Consider the following 17,365-nt stretch of genomic DNA (forward strand, 5'->3'; position numbering starts at 1 on the left):
GGCGGCGGCCTGCTAAAAACAGCTGTTTCCGGCTTGTCAGCGCCAGGAGGACTGGAGGCCGGAGCGTTCGGCGGCAGTCGGCGTTGCTATGCAGCGGCGGCAGCTTGGAGGTGCCCTTCATCCCCCTCGCCCCTCAGGGATCTCTGGGACGCTCTCCGGATGTTTTTCGGGGGTCCTGGAGGCGCCATGGGGAGCCCAGGGTGCCGGTTGTGAGCCGGCAACGGCGGTGGTGGCGGCAGCGGCGGAAGGCAATGGCAGCCACGGATCATCCGGCTGAGGAAAGAGCTTGCAGCAGGTGGATGGGGGAATACGGACAGCCTTGCCCTCAGGATTACCATCTGCTCTTTTTTGAGCCTTGACCCCTGTTATCCGGGGTTTGTTTGTCATCAGAGCTGAGACTGGGGATTTGGAGAGTTTTGGGACAGGAGAGGCGGGAGGCTGACCAGGGCTCTATTGGTCGCCTCGGGTGGCTTCTCCTCCCCCCCTTCTTCCTCCAGGTATGGGTGGGTGTTGGCCTTTGATGGCCACCCACCCTTGGACTTGGACTGGGTTTTTTGTCTGCTATCCCTACTCTCGCCCCAGGGAAGAACTTGTGCCTGTGGGATTATCATCATTGTCTTTAATAACTTTACAAATTGCTGGGTTCTTGTGCGACCCCAAACTGGAGGAGAACTGGGCAAAATGGTGTGCAGGTACTGAGGGGGCTGTTTGTCATCCGCCAGATGAAAGGATGGACTATTGTGACTTTATTGTTGGTGTCATCTGCCCAAGTCACTGTGAGAGGGTGACTGGGATAATTATCCTCCAGACGTGGGGGGATGTCACTGGCCCCTTTCACTGTCGTGAGAGGGCAGTGAACCAGCTCCTGATATGAAGATCTATTTTGACCCAGTATTATTGGACGATCTGGTGAAGCCCTGACCAGTTGACTCTCCATCTCTGTTTTGTGCGATGTTTACGGCTGCTGACCTGCTTGCGCTGCGAGAGACCCCCCTCTCGCAGGTTTGGCCCTCCTCACTATCGAGGGCCTACCTTGATGACGGATTTTGGAATCCTGAGAGGTGGCATGCGGTGAGGAGGGGGTTGTGGGGTTTTGGGGGGAAATTTTTAGATAAGGTTTTAAAGGTTTCTGGGAGGGGGGTGGGTTCGGTGGGTTTGGGGGAGAACCTGTCGGGGAGGAGGCCAGAGCCGGCTGAAGAGCACAGCACTAGAGATGCGGGAACCGGGGTCAAGGAGGGGGTTAGAGCTTGTGTTGTGGATGGACGTTACATCAGTACTGTGGGTGGGAGGGGCAGATATGGCGGGAGCAGGGGGCCACATCAGGTTGTGGGAGCGCGCGCCCGCTGGCTCCAATCGGTGGCGCGCTCTGGCCTCCAATGCTCCTCTCGTTCCCCAGGTTGCACAGACCCTCAGGCCCTGGGCCTTCAGCTGATGCTATGCAACGCCCGGTCCGTGGTAAATAAAGCCCCCCTCATTTGTGATCTTGTTCAGGAGGGGGGAGCGGACCTGGTGGGTATTACGGAGACCTGGTTGGGCCAGGAGGGGGGGGTCCCCCTCGTTGAGATGTGCCCACCCGGTTTCCGCGCATTCCATCAGCCGAGGACACAGGGGAGGGGCGGGGGGTGGCGGTTGTCATTAGAGAAGGTCTTGGTCCGAGGGAGGTCACTGTTCCTCAGACGGCTGGTTGTGAGTCCCTCCTTGTGAAGTGGGGTCATGGGGTGCAGATGGATGTGCTGGTTACGTACCTGGCTCCCTGCCACGTGACAGCAGCCCTGCCCGAGCTGCTCAACGTTATAGCCGCGGTGGCGGTTGACACCCCCAGGCTTATGGTCATGGGGGATTTTAACCTGCCATCCGTCGGTGAGGCGTCTGAGGTGGCTCGGGAGTTCATGGCTTCCATGACGGCCATGGACCTGACCCAGTTAGTTCATGGCCCTACTCACACGGGGGGAAACACGCTAGACCTGGTTTTTGTCTCTGGTCAGTGGTTGAGTGATCTTGAGATAGGGGATATAGTGATCGAGCCCTTGTCATGGTCAGATCACTCCCTCCTTCGCTTTGACCTTCGAACAGCCGCACCCCGCCGCAGGGAGGCGGAACCATTGAGGTGGTACCGCCCCAGGCGCCTGATGGATCCTGATAGGTTCCAGACGGAGCTTGGGCCATTTCCTGAGGCTCTGGCACACGGCTCGACTGAGGAGCTGGTGGCCGCCTGGGATAGGGCGGCCGCTGGAGCTTTGGATCGGGTCGTGCCTTTGCAGCCTCTGACCCGGCGTCGATCTCGCCTGGCTCCTTGGTTTACCGAGGAGCTGAGGGAGATGAAGCGCCAGAAAAGACGCCTGGAGAGTGGTTGGAGGGCCAGCCATTCTGAATCTGACCGAACACTGGTAAGGTCTCATATTAAGACCTACCTGGTGGCGATAAAAGTGGCAAAGTATAACTATTTTGCCACTCTTATTGCGTCATCAGATAATCGCCCGGCCGCCCTGTTTAGGGTGACCCGCTCCCTGCTCCACCAGGAAGCGCGGGAGGACCCCTTGGAGGGTAGAGCCGAGAATTTTGTACAGTATCTGTATGACAAAATCGCTCAGATTCGGGAACACCTGGACTCTGACTGGGTAGATTCAGCGGGGAGGACAGAGGCAGGTCTTGTGAGTATTATCTGGGAAGAGTTTGATTCTGTGACGCCCGAAGACGTGGACAGGATACTGGGCAGACTGAGCGCAGCCACATGTTTACTGGACCCGTGTCCCTCCTGGTTGGTGCTGGCCTCTCGGGAGGTTACACGAGGCTGGCTCCAGGGGATTATAAATGCTTCCTTGAGTGAGGGTGTCTTCCCTGCCGCCTTGAAAGAGGCGGTGGTGAGGCCTCTCCTCAAGAAGCCTTCCCTGGACCCGGCAGTGTTGGCAAATTATCGTCCAGTCTCCAACCTTTGCTTCGTTGCGAAGGTTGTTGAGAGTGTGGTAGCGCGACAGCTCCCCCAGTACCTGGATGAATCGTCGTATCTGGATCCGTTCCAGTCGGGCTTCAGGCCTGGGTACAGCACGGAAACGGCATTGGTCGCGTTGGTTGATGATCTCTGGAGGGCTCGGGACAGGGGTTGTTCCTCTGTCCTGGTCCTATTGGACCTCTCAGCGGCTTTTGATACCATCGACCATGGTATCATGCTGCACCGGCTAGAGGAGTTAGGGGTGGGGGACACCATCCTACGGTGGTTCTCCTCCTTTCTCTCTGACCGGTCGCAGTCTGTGTTGACAGGGGGGCAGAGGTCGACCCCGAGGCCCCTTGTATGTGGGGTGCCACAAGGGTCGGTCCTCTCGCCCCTTCTGTTCAACATTTATGTGAAGCCGCTAGGTGAGATCATCCGTGGTTTCGAGGTGAAGTACCATCAGTATGCTGATGATACTCAGCTGTACATCTCCACCCCGGACCACCCCAATGATGCCCTTGAAGTGATGTCCCGGTGCCTGGAGGCCGTACGGATCTGGATGGGGAGAAACAGACTCAGGCTCAACCCATCCAAGACCGAGTGGCTGTGGTTTCCGCAATCCCGATATAGTCAGTTGGTGCCATCACTGACTATTGGGGGCGAGTCATTGGCCCCCACGGAGAGAGTTCGCAACTTGGGTGTCCTCCTGGACTCACGGCTGTCTTTAGAAGAGCACATGACGGCCGTGGCCAGGGGGACTTTTTATCAGGTCCGCCTGATTCGCCAGTTGCATCCCTTTCTGGATTGGGACTCGTTAAATACGGTCACTCATGCTCTCGTTACTTCCCGCTTGGACTACTGCAATGCTCTCTACATGGGGCTCCCCTTGAGGAGCACCTGGAGGCTCCAGCTGGTCCAGAATGCGGCCGCGCGGGTGGTTATGGGAGCGACGTGGCGCTCCCATGTGACCCCCCTCCTGCGCGAGCTGCACTGGCTCCCGGTGGTCTTCCAGGTGCGCTTCAAGGTTTTGGTTACCACCTTTAAAGCGCTCCATGGCATCGGACCGGGGTATCTACGAGACCGCCTTCTGCTACCAATAGCCTCTCACCGACCAGTACGCTCCCATAGAGAGGGGCTCCTCAGGGTGCCGTCAGCCAAACAGTGTCGACTGGCGGCCCCCAGGGGGAGAGCCTTCTCTGTGGGGGCACCTATCATCTGGAACGAGCTCCCCCCAGAGATACGGAAGATCCCGGACCTGCGCACGTTTCGCCGTGCTCTCAAAACTTTTCTATTTCAGCAAGCTGGCCTGGCCTAACTCCCCTCTTTTAAATTTTTTAAATTTTTTAATTCATGATTTTATAAATTGGGTGTTTTAATCTGTGTTTTCGGCCAAAATATTTAATAATTTTAAGGGATTTTTAATATTTTTATTATCTGTATTTTATCTTGGCTGTTCACCGCCCTGAGTCCTTCGGGAGTAGGGCGGTATAGAAATTTGATTAAATAAATAAATAAATAAATAAATAAATAAATAAATAAATAAATAAATAAATAAATTTTTACTGAACTGTAAACAACTGAATAATTAGTGAACTTAATATTCAACTATGCTTGTTCTCTACCAGAGGCATTCTTTTCTTCAAACATCAGAAAGCAGAATAAACAACAACACCAAAACCTGAACTGGTTGAAATAACAAACCAGTTTTTTATTGATTTGGAACAAGATCACAAAAGGTCTTGAAAGCCAAAGATACAGCTAACTAAACTTCTTGTTTTCCACAAAGCCCAGCAATATATACAGATAATCCTTGAGATGGAGCCTGCCCACTATGGCTGCCATTAAGTGAAGTGACTCACTTAACAACCCCCCCATCCCTGCTCTCCCCATTGGATTACTAATTATCATGCAGGTTATTAAGTGGAGCAGATTGCCGGAGGTGGGGGAGGGCCTTGGCGGCCTAGCATAGGCCCAGGCCCAGGCCCAGGCCCACCTGCCTTCCCAAGGCCTTCCCCACTCCCCAAGATACGCCATGTTCCTTTTTCCAGGGCTGTCTTAATGCATGGGCCTGATGGGCACTTGCCTGTGGGCCTGAGCATAGGGGCCCCATACTAATCTGTGTATGTTAACCCTTCAATGCACTTGTATCATATAAATACAGCAACATATTTATTACATTTTACTGCATTTTTAGTTAATACTAACATGCAAATACATGTTTAATTTTATTGACTATTTACATTTTTATTCCTGTGAGTAGTTGTCGTAGGGGCCCCAGTACACTGCTTTGCCTGGGGCCCATAATGCTGTTAAGACAGCCCTGTCCTTTTCATGCCTTTTGGGTCCCCACAGCCTTTTCCGACTCCCACCATATCCTCCCAAGCTTTTGGCCTTATTCCACTCCACATGGCTAAATACTCTCCTCATTTACCCTTTGAAGAGCTCCGAAGCCTTGCATAGCACTAGGTCACCTGGTTGCTCAATCAGTGGTGCAATTCCAGAATCTTGCTGCAGCACAGTGCAACTTTATTAAATCAGCAAAATGGAATGAGTTGTCCCTGGGCTGGGTGGTGGTGACCCAAAAATATCTGCCATTTTGCCCATGCCCACTTGTGGATGGGTACAGCTATGAGACAAACTGCTTTGTTTTCTTAATGAGGTTTCACAACATTGCAGAAGATTGCACAATCGAATCATGCGGCCGAGGAACAAGACTTGTTTCATGTTAGGGAATGGGGTTGAGGGATACCCCGGACCGTGAACCAGCTCATGAGCAAACACACTGAGACTGAAATAAATCTGACAGAGGCATCTTGTGTAAAAATATAATTTACTGTAAAACATTTAAAAAGCACTATGTCTTTAAGAAAGCACATTAAAAACAAAGTCTTATCTTGGTTATGTGAAGCAAGGCTATCTCCCTAGATTCCTCTCCACAATACCGAAACAGTTCACAAGAGAATAAAGCTAATATGAAGATAAGCAGCTTCGGCATCGATACATCATCGAGGTAATAGAAGGGGCAGCACAAACTTCACAGCTAAAAGTCACCTGAAATAAAAATAGTTCAAACAGCAAACATTGCTTGAAGCTTGTGGGAGGAAGAAGGTCCAGCAACAGCAGAGCCATTGGTCAGAGGAAAATGCTTGCAGGGCAGGGAGGAGGAGGAAGATAGATAGGGAGGCACTGCAGTATTTCTGTGGTCAGTTGTATTGGCAAATGAATGTGTGTCCTGCAGCAGCGATAACTTCAGGTTCGGTCATAAATAGCAGACTCCAGACACATATAATAGTGGCAATGTTCAGAAATTATAGGATTTGTATTTCAAAATATTACCCATGTATTTCTTGGAAGTGTTTAGTAAGAAATACACAGCACAGCAATGTTTTAAATAGTTGATTTCTGGCTGAGGGTATTTAGATCAAGGAAGCTACTTTTCTTTGCACTAAAAGTAAGAAGCAGTTTGGTGTTAATTTTATGAACTAGTTATTTTGTTACCTATTTAGCTGAATGCTATCATATTTCTAAATCATAGAGCAGTGGTCCTAAATCCGTTAGGATTCAACATTATTTAATCTGCGACCATCTTCCCCAGTCTGGCACCCTCCAGCTGTCTTGAAGAACTACCTGACCTGTGCTGGTTGCAGCGATGGAACCGAGATCCACCAGATGGAACCGAGAGGACTCCCGTTTGGAAGCAGCTGGTTTGGAGAGGGACTGAATACGGGAGTTAGGACTTAAATAGTTAAGCGGTTCCTGCAGCGCCGCAAAACTACTTCCAGTAAAAGTACCACCTTCTTTGTTGTCAGTCATGGAATGAAAGTTAAGGCGAGCTTTTCGAGCCCAGATGTGCTTTTCGCCCATGTGATGGCCAATTTTTACATCTTCCTAACCTATAATGTAACACTCAAACTCGTTACTCTCACAGCCCGAGAATCGCGTTCTCCAAACGCAGCATTCCACTCAAGCTGCAATGACATGAAGCCGAAGCTTCGGAAGCCGCAGGGATGCAACCCGGCAGCAAAGCCACAATCCTGGGCCACGCATCCCAACACGAACAGCACGTGACCACCGACCGCGGAAATTGTACCTACCGCCTAAAGCGCGCAGGGCTGAACAGCGGACGGAGGAAAAGGCCGGGAGGCAATGGGCTCGGCGAGTGGGCGGGGTGATCACGTGACCGAGACGCGGCCAATGCTGGCTGGAGCTCGGGTCGTTTAGTCGCCCTTAACCAGCGACCGGGTTTCTAATCTGCTTCCTGGAAAGCGAAGAGAGTCGATTGGAAGCCGCCTTGAAGTCCCTCTTCTCTTTGAAAAAAGTCCCTAGGCCGTGAGTTCTTTCACCCAGAATGGGCGGTCCTTAGCCTGCAAGAGGCGTGGCCATCATTCGAGAGACTTCCCTGACTGACATCTCTTCAGCACCGCCTTCTTTTTAGCTGCGTTTAGCGACGCCCACACTATTAGTTTTTTTTAAAATGCATTTTTGTGGAATTAGCAATTATTTTATTTATTGACAGTGTTCAAGCGCTTCTCACGTTGTTAAATGCTGTTATTTATGGTTATAAGGTTAATGTATGATAGACGATTTTAATGATTTATTTATTAGATTCATATTACACCTTTCCTTCTGGAGCTCAGGTCAGCACACATAGTATTTCTCCATCTTATTTTCCACACTACAAAAACCCAAAGGCATCTACTGAGTTTTTAGGTCTAAGGATGGAGTAGAACTTGAATCTCCTTCATGCAATCCAGTGGCCTGACCATTACATCCCAACCTTTGTGGGTGGGGGGGGTGGGGGTTAGGACTTTTTAAAAAATCTGATCTATAATCCTAATCCCATCCACTTTTAGAAAATGGTCTTGGCATGCTTTGCAAGCGTGCTGCAAAATATAGGTGCAGACAAAATATAGGTGCTCACATAGGTGGGCACACTCTGGACTTAGTTTTTATCTCTGGTCAGTGGTCGAGTAGCCTTGATATAGGGGATATAGTCATCGAACCCTTGTCATGATCTGACCACTCACTCCTTCGACTAGACTTTCTAACCGCTACACCCCGCCGCAGGGAGGCGGGACCGACTAGGTGGTTCCTGATAGGTTCCAGATGGAGCTTGGGCCATTTCCTGAGACTCTGGCTCATGACTCGGCTGAAGACCTAGTAGCCGCCTGGGACAGTGCGGCCGCTGGGGCTTTGGACATCGTGCCTTTGCGACCTCTGACTCGGCACCGAACTCACCTAGCTCCTTGGTTCTCCGAGGAGCTGAGGGAGATGAAGCGCCGGAAAAGACGCCTGGAGAGCGGTTGGAGGACCAGCCGTTTCGAATCCGACCGAACACTGGTGAGGTCTCATATTAAGACCTACTTAGCGGCGATAAAAGCGGCAAAATCTAGGTATTTTGCCGCCCTTATTGCGTCATCAGATAATCGCCCAGCCGCCCTGTTTAGGGTGACCCGCTCCCTCCTCCATCTGGGAGCGTGGGATGATCCCTTGCAGGGTCAAGCTGAGGATTATGTGCAGTATCTGCATGACAAGATCGCTCAGATTCGGGAAGGCCTGGCCTCTGACTGGGTAAGTCCAGACGAGATGACTGAGGCAGGTCTTGAGAGTGTTATCTGGGAGGAGTTCGATCCTGTGGCTCCCGAGGACGTGGACAGGATTCTGGGACGGCTGAACGCGACCACATGTTTATTGGACCCGTGTCCCTCCTGGTTGGTGCTGGCTTCCCGGGAGGTTACACAAGGCTGGCTCCAGAGGATTATTAACGCTTCCTTGAGTGAGGGTGTCCTACCGGCCGCCTTGAAAGAAGCGGTGGTGAGGCCCCTCCTCAAGAAGCCCTCTCTGGATCCGGCTGTTTTGGCTAACTATCGTCCAGTCTCCAACCTTTGTTTTATTGTGAAGATTGTTGAGAGAGTGGTGGCGCGGCAGCTTCCACAGTACCTGGATGAAGTTGTCTATCTAGATCCGCTCCAGTCTGGCTTCAGGCCTGGGTACAGCACGGAAACGGCATTGGTCGCGTTGGTGGATGATCTCTGGAGGGCTCGGGATAGGGGTTGCTCCTCTATCCTGGTCCTGTTAGATCTCTCAGCAGCTTTTGATACCATCAACCATGGTATCATGTTGCACCGGTTGGAGGGGTTGGGGGTGGGGGGGGGCACCGTTTTGCGGTGGTTCTTCTCCTACCTCTCTGACCGGTCGCAATCTGTGTTGGCAGGGGGGCAGCAGTCGACCCCGAGGCACCTTGTTTGTGGGGTGCCGCAAGGGTCGGTCCTCTCGCCCCTTCTGTTCAACATTTATGTAAAGCCGCTGGGTGAGATCATCCTTGGCTTTGGAGTGGATTTCCATCAGTACGCTGATGACACCCAGCTGTACATCTCCACCCCAGGCCACCCCAATGATGCCCTTGAAGTGATGTCCTGGTGCCTGGAGGCCATGCGGGCCTGGATGGGGAGAAACAGGCTCCGACTCAACCCTTCCAAGACCGAGTGGCTGTGGCTTCCGGCGTCCCAATATAGCCAGCTGGTGCCATCGCTGGTTATTGGGGGCGAATCATTGGCCCCCACGGAAAGGGCTCACAAGTTGGGCATCCTCCTGGATACACGGCTGTCTTTAGAAGAGCATATGACGGCCCCAGGGGGGCTTTTTATCAGGTCCGCCTGATATGCCAGTTGCGTCCCTTTCTAGATTGGGACTCCCTACGCACGGTCACTCAGGCACTCATCACTTCCCGCCTGGACTACTCCAATGCTCTCTACATGGGGCTCCCCTTGGGGTGCACTCGGAGGCTCCAGTTGGTCCAGAATGCGGCCGCGCGGGGAATTATGGGAGCGACGGGGCGCTCCCATGTGACACCTCTCCTGCGCGAACTGGACTGGCTTCCTGTGGTCTTCCGGGTGCGCTTCAAGGTGTTGGTGACCACCTTTAAAGTGCTCCATGGCTTAGGGCTGGGGTATCTATGAGACCGCCTTCTGCCGCCAATAGCCTCCCACCGGCCAGTTCGCTCGCACAGAGAGGGCCTCCTCAGGGTGCCGTTGGCCAGACAATGTCGGCTGGCGACCCCCAGGGGGAGAGCCTTCTCTGTGGCGGCACCTGCCCTCTGGAACGACCTACCCCCAGAGATATGCATGATACCAGACCTCCGGACTTTTCGTCGGGCCCTGAAAACACATCTATTTCATCTAGCCCGGCTGGCTTGATCCCATCCTTGCGGTTTTAATTTGTAATTGGTTTTAATTGGGTTGTTTTAAATTGATGGTCAAAATTATTTAATGTTTTTTAAACTGCTTTTAAATTTTATCTGTTGTGTTTTACTGTGGCTGTTCACCGCCCTGAGTCCTGTTGGAGAAGGGCGGTATACAAATTAAATAAATAAATAATAATAATAATAAAAAGTTCCATTTGCCAACATCTGTAAATCAAGCCTTATTAAAATGTGTATTTGCATCATAGTGCATCAAGCTAGCCATTAAAATAAAGGGATAGGTTTCTTTTTAAAATGTATATATAGTTTTCTCATTATTAGGGGAAATTAATATAATACCAGTTATATTAAATTCTCTTGTAAGATTTTGTTCTAACAATTCTGTTAAAAATATATGATAAAGCATTTTCATTTGATTCAGACAAGATTTTTAAACCATTGTTTATCAAATAAGTAATAATGGCCTGTTAAATTTTTAGAGTTGTTAGATGCAAACACTAATCCCTAAAGTTTAAAATATACACTAAGGTGACCAGACGTCCCGCTTTTGGCGGGACAGTCCCGCTTTTGAGCAATTTGTCCTGCGTCCCGCGGCGTTTCAAAAAAGTCCCGATTTTTCTTGAGCCCCAGCTGATGGCTAGAAGAAAAAAAAACTGTTTAAACTCTTGCCCGGGGCTTCAAAGGGCCGCCCTACAGGCAATCAGTGTAAAGCAGTTTTTTTTTCCCCTAGCTAAGCTTCAGAAACGAAACCGAAACCAGGGTCTTTGGTGCAGCGTGACAAAATGAGGCAGAGAGAGATTTATTTTTATTTTTATTTTTCCTCCTCAAAAAAGGTAGGTGAAAAACTGCAAACAATGGGAAATTTAGGAGGAGAGTTCAAGATTTTAAAACACAAAGGAAAAAAAGCTGTATTTAACTAGGGAATTGTAATAATTGAGATACTATTAATTGTATATTGTGTTGAAAGCAGAAATGGTTAAGTTGTGGTTCGGAGGAATATATGGGAGAAATTATTTGGTTTATTATTATTGGTAAATATAATTAATTGATTTGTAAGAAATTGGATTGCATGGAAATAATTGGAATATTCATGTTCATATTGATTAATATACAAAAAAGATAGTTTTATAACTAATTGATTTATATTAAAATGTTGAATTTGTATTAAACAACTGTATTACATAATTACATAATTAAACAATGTGAGGATGGATATAAAAATAGATGACAATGGGAAGGGGTATAATATAGAATAGAAGGGAAAAATTGAATTTGATTAAGATTAGAGATGAGGATGAAGGGTAATATTGGTTTTTTTAAAAAATAGATGAGGAATAAATATGGCAAAAAGGAAATATAGAAATTGTAAATTTAATTGAAATGACTAAACGCTGTTTAAATTTGTGAACCAGCCAAATATTCTGTTCAAAGAAAATACATTGTATGTTTGTATGTGTGTTTCTAATTATTGCTATTTATTCATATTTGTTCTCTTTTATTCTTTAAAGTTTAACAATTCATTCTTTATCTTAATATCTTTATATTTGCTTGGGGTTGGCTTTCTTCCCTTTCATCTTTTTTATTGTACAGCAATCTTTCTCCTCAAACCTACCACCTCTCTCTTTTCTTTCCTTCTTACTTTCTCTTCCCCCCACCCTCTTTTTCTCCTCCCTACTTCCTCTTTCTTTCTCCTTCTCCTCCTCTCTTCCTCCCTCTCTTACCCTCACTCCTACTCTAATTTCCATTCCTTCATCCCTCTCTATTGCTGTAATCCTTTAATGCATATGGACTACTCAGAGGGCTGAAAAAGTTATTTTTGACTGGTCCTCACACTTTTGACCAGTCCTCGAACTTATGACTGTCCTCACATTTTACATTTTTGCCCTATCTTGTCATCATGGTGAAGAGAAGCAGTTGTGAAATGAGTGACATGGTTGTTAAGAATGCTGCACGGGCATAAATGTGAGGATGGTCATAAGTGTGAGGACCAGTCAAAAGTGCGAGGACCTGTCAGAAATGACTTTTTTCAGCCCTCTGGTTAGTCCTTTTGTGCATATGGACTACTCAGAGGGCTGAAAAAGTTATTTTTGACTGGTCCTCACACTTTTGACCAGTCCTCGAACTTACGACTGTCCTCACATTTTACATTTTTGCCCTATCTTGTCACCTTGTTGAAGAGAAGCAGTTGTGAAATGAGTGACATGGTTGTTAAGAATGCTGCACGGGCATAAATGTGAGGATGGTCATAAGTGTGAGGACCAGTCAAAAGTGTGAGGACCTGTCAGAAATGACTTTTCAGCCCTCTGAGTAGTCCCTATACACATAGCCATGGCCACCCGGTCACATGACCAGGTAGCCACGCCCACCCAGTCACATGGCCTCCAAGCCACGCCCACACAATAAGCCACGCCCACAATGGTGTCCTTCTTACCAATGTTAAAATCTGTTCACCTTACCCTATAGACATAGCCATGGCCACCCGGTCACATGACCAGCTAGCCACACCCACAAAATAAGCCACGCCCACAATGTCCCTCTTTACCAATGTTAAAATCTGGTCACCTTAATATACACATGACTTAGTATTCATTGTGACCTTAGCAAGATAGCAATGCAATAATTGCTTGAGGTCCTAAAACTATTTAAAAATACATGCATGCATGTGTGTATGTATATATGTACATTTCTAATTACTGATAATTGCATAGCCATTAAATGATATGACTGCTCATATTTCATGAAAAATATCTCTTCAGATTTCAGAAAGCTTAAACAACTTGCTGACCTTTTCCAAACACAGACTATAGAAATTGGAGTCATACAGTTAAAGAATTGTAACTAGTTTTCAGAATATGTCAAAAATGTATTCTGTTAACTAATTAGGTGGTGCTGTGAATTAATAAGCTACTATATAAGAAATTCTGTCAACTTCATAGGGGGTCTTTGTCATTAATTTGTTAATATGGATGTAAAAAGAAATTTTCATCAAAGAAAAGAAACAGAACCAAGATAACTTCAGGGCATGGATTCATTTGTGCTGGAAAGGGACATTGTTAATTTATTAATGCTTCGGGAATAACAATAGAACCCAGGATTTTTCCTATGTAACAGGCAAAATTACTTACTGGTAATTACACTTTAATTATACTCCACCATGCTTTGTGAAAACCTTACATACAAAATTAACATTTTAGAACATCTGTAAAATAATGTACGGTATGTTGCCATTCAAATGAAACAACTACAGAATCAAAAGGAACATTTCATCTGATTTTAAGAATTCCCTATTAAACACAAGGCAGCAAGGAAAATATTTTAAACTGCATTCATAAGATAGCAAGAATATAATGCCAATTTGTATAATAAATGTATTTTTAGGAATATTCAAACACATTTTGCCACAGATTTGCAGCAGCTGTTGCAATTTATACATTCCTTTACAATTATTCCATGTTACTATGTTTGCAATGTTTGAGTGTAGTGTAGAGGAATTTTGTGCATTTATCAATTGATCCTAAGTGTATTTACTTTGAAATAAGTGTTCTTTAGAATTTTTTAGATTAGATTAGATTATTAGATTAGATTAGATTAGATTAGATTAGATTAGATTAGATTAGATTAGATTAGATTAGATTAGATTAGATTAGATTAGATTAGATTAGATTAGATTTCTTTATTGGCCAAGTGTTTGTCACAAGGAATTTGTCTCTGGTGCATAAGCTCACAGTGTACATATAAACAAGTAACAGGTCATAGATGACTTGATGTCGCTAGCTCGACGCAGCCAGCTGGGAGCAGCCTTTTCATCACCACTGAGTCCCCACTGCCAAGTTGCTGCCACCATCTCTTTGCAGGACATCTCAACACTGGAAATTTGCTGCAGGGACAACAAACTGCAAGCGCTGGATGGAAAGCCGTGTGTGTGTGTGTGTGTGTGTGTGTGTGTGTGTGTGTGTGTGTGTGAGTGAGTGAGTGAGCTGTCAGAGGTGGGTGGTAATGGGTGGGGTGGATGATTTCATGGTGTTTCTGGTCATGTGAGGCGTGCATTTGGATGGAGAGTCACAGCAATGTTCCCCCCAAAGCCGATATAGATGTTGTGCAAAGAGTAATGCTGAGACGAGGTTTTTCCCAGTTTGGACTCCAAATTTTCCTGTCTACACAGCCCCATTTCCGTGGTGCATCAGACCCACACCTAAATGCAGCTGCAAACTGCAATCTGCTTGATGGGCAAGGATTTGAATGCAACTCAAAACAAGTCTTTTTAATTTAAAAAAAAAGCTGGCATCCCACCCCATTGCTTTCCAAAGCTGCCCTTATTTTCAGAGCAAGAAACCCTCAAACATTAAGCAATGTGGCTAAAAAAAATAAACACTTGCAGAGCAGCAGCATGGGCTTCCCATTTTGACACACACACTGTCATTGCCTTCGCGCCATTGCCTTCCACTCCACTCACAAAATGGGATGCCCTTTTCACAACCACAGCCAAACTGCCCATTCAGTTTTTGGGTCAGAACCAACTCCCACTCATTGCCCATCCAGTGCCTGCCCACCCATCACCATCCCCCTGTGACAGCCCACTTGCTCACCTGCCCCTCCCAGCTCTCCAGTGCCCCTAGCAAGTTGTTCCTACAGCAAATTTCTGGTGTTGAGATGTCCTGCAAAGAAATGGCAGTGATTTGGCAGAGGGGACTTGGTAGTGGTGAGAAGCTGCCCCCAGCTGGCCATGTCAAGCTAGCAGTCGAGTCATCTCATTCTGCCGAGGGAGTAATAGACCAACCGCTGAGTGAGGGGGAGGAACACATGTTCATCCCAGATGTGCGTATGCGCAGAGAGGAAAAGAGGAAAACAAAGGAAAACAGTAAGCTGACTCTCAGGGAGAGGCAGAGGCAGACAATAGCCAGCCCCTCCCTGGCTTGGAAATAAATAGGAGGGTTTTGGGAGTGGCCCGTTGTCACAGACAACTGTTCTTTTCTAGTATAGAGCAAGCAATTTGGATTTCTTGGCTAAACCCAAGTAAGTTGGAACTAACTACATTTGATTTTTTGTTTATCCATGTAAATAAAAGACTGTTACTGACCTGTTATAAAAAGGGATTGTTTTACTCATGAGTAAACATCTGCCATCTGCCTATCTCTCCCCCCATCTCAGAAGAATTTGGAATGCAACAGTCCTTTTTTTTCTACCTTCTGTAAATGGGTATACTGTAGTTTTGTGTCAGATCCCTAAAAGTTATACTGCCATTTAATTGGAAGAAGGGGGAGACTTGGATTCGATTTACTAGCATTGCCTGTGTCAACAGATATTTTACAACCTATATTCTGGTGCCAAAGAGCCCTGAGATCCTCTTTATGTGGAGGAATGTTTATGATAGCCATGTGGGTTGTTTCACTTTAAAGGATAACGGTGTGAATGCATGTTTGTTCAGGTTTCAGAGAAACTAGTAAAGAAAACATCTTCACACTTGTGTATTGGCTAAAATCTGCATTCTGACTTAAAGGGAGGGATCTCTACTGTTTTAACCCTACTTGTTTTGCCTAAGGGTATTCAGATCTTGCTTTAACTGGATTGTTATCACTTCTGCTTAATAAAAGGTTCCTTTTGAACAACCACATTTCAAGAGTTTTTACTTTCTTAAATTGGAAGGAGAGGCAATCATTACAGAAAGCAAGATCTGCAAAATGGTCAACCAGAGACGCAGTCTTCACTCTACTGAGGGGACCCTGCAAACCATGTCTGAACGAAGCAGAGAACTGGGAGAAGCCGATTGCTGGGGGGAGACAGTAACTGCCACCCAGTCAGATGCCTGTGTCGTACACCCCATTGGAGAGGATGAGGTAACCCTGGAGAATCCTGAAAAGCCCCGCTGGTCAATTGGCATCGGGAAGAAAGATAGCTGGGATGAGAGAGCCAGAGGAGTCACCCTCAGCCATGGCAACCGAAAACCGGGGTGGAAACAGGAACTAGAAGCCCTTGCTGACCAGGGGGAATTAACTGAAGCACCACTGAGGAGGATTGTCTCAAGAGGCATATAACCCAATTGGTGATGGAAACTTTGGAAAATCTCAACATCCAAGGGGAGCCAGGACAACAACCAAAGGGCGCAGAAAGGGCAGCAGTTGCAGATGATGCCACCCCCCTTCTGGAGCCTGCCTATAGAGCAGATGGCGCAGCAGCAGTGGAAGAAGACCCAGCAAACCCTCCCCCCAGGCAGCACGCACACTGGCGCCCATTCCCAACCAGCTCCGAGTCCCGCAACTGGAAAGAGAAACTCCCTCCCTTGGAGTGAAGTTTGATGGGAATCTGCAGCAATTAGGATTCTTTGTGGCACACGTGCTCACTTACATGCAAGAGTACGGGCGTGATTTCCAAACCCAAGGATCCCGAGTGCGAGTTGTGACCCTAACCCTAGAGGGTGACACTGCCGGATGGATGGTGACCCTGCATAACACCAATGCACCAGAACTGTGGGATTTCGACTGTTTCATGATGGCCCTGCAACGACGGTTTGAGGACCCACTAGCAGATCGCAAAGCACACAACCTCATTAAGGTGGTGAGGCAGGGGCGATGGCCAGTAGCAGAGTATACTGAAGAATTCTGGGATCTTGTGTGTCGTGTGAACTGGCCGGAAGATATTTTGGTGAGTTGTTTCAAGGACGGGCTGAGTGATGATCTATACAATGCCTGCGTGGCCCAAGGTGCACCGAATCACCTACATGAATGGTACGTCACCGCCGAAGAAGTGAGATCGATGTGGCCAGAAACCAGTATCGAGTGGGGAGAGCATGGAAGAAATCCCCACCCCCAATGGAAGCAACAGCCCCTCAAACCACAAACTGCATTCTCTCTGAGATCCTCAGCCTGTTTCAAGTGTGGAAAAGAGTGGCACCGAGCTGCAGAGTGTTGTTCACAAACACCCACCGGGGGAGAACCCTGCAAAACTGGGTTTTGCAACTTCCCTGTTTTTCTGGAAGTTGTTTCTACTGTACTAAAACAGCTTTTTCCAATGGATTCATATTGTTGCATCATATCGGGTGAAATTAGACCGGTTCAGAGGTCCCTTCCAGCTCTATTCTGATTGATATACAGATCGCGCGTACCAGTAGCAGCAATTTTAAATGGTTCGCTGAACCGGTAAAAATCATCCCTGGTTGGCCCCGCCCGCCACTCGCCCATACGCTTGCCTGCCTTTGCAAGCTGGCCATGGGGACCGCTGGGAAAGCCACATGGAAGGCA

General features: G+C 47.6%; 1 protein-coding gene across 2 annotated transcripts in view; it reads right to left on the bottom strand.

The window, feature by feature from the left end:
* CBR4 (carbonyl reductase 4) overlaps nt 1-7,257 on the bottom strand; it is a 44,711-nt gene extending 37,454 nt beyond the window's left edge. For both annotated transcript variants that reach the window (XM_070948689.1, XM_070948690.1), the window contains exon 1: nt 7,024-7,257. The gene's annotated coding sequence lies outside the window, so the exon portion shown is untranslated. The remainder of the gene's footprint in view (nt 1-7,023) is intronic.
* Between the last annotated feature and the right edge of the window lie 10,108 nt (nt 7,258-17,365).

This window comes from Pituophis catenifer, unplaced genomic scaffold (genome assembly GCF_029215685.1).
Source record: "Pituophis catenifer annectens isolate HBS135680 unplaced genomic scaffold, rPitCat1.0.hap2 SCAF_8, whole genome shotgun sequence".
In the NCBI taxonomy this organism is placed as follows: Eukaryota; Metazoa; Chordata; class Lepidosauria; order Squamata; family Colubridae; genus Pituophis; species Pituophis catenifer.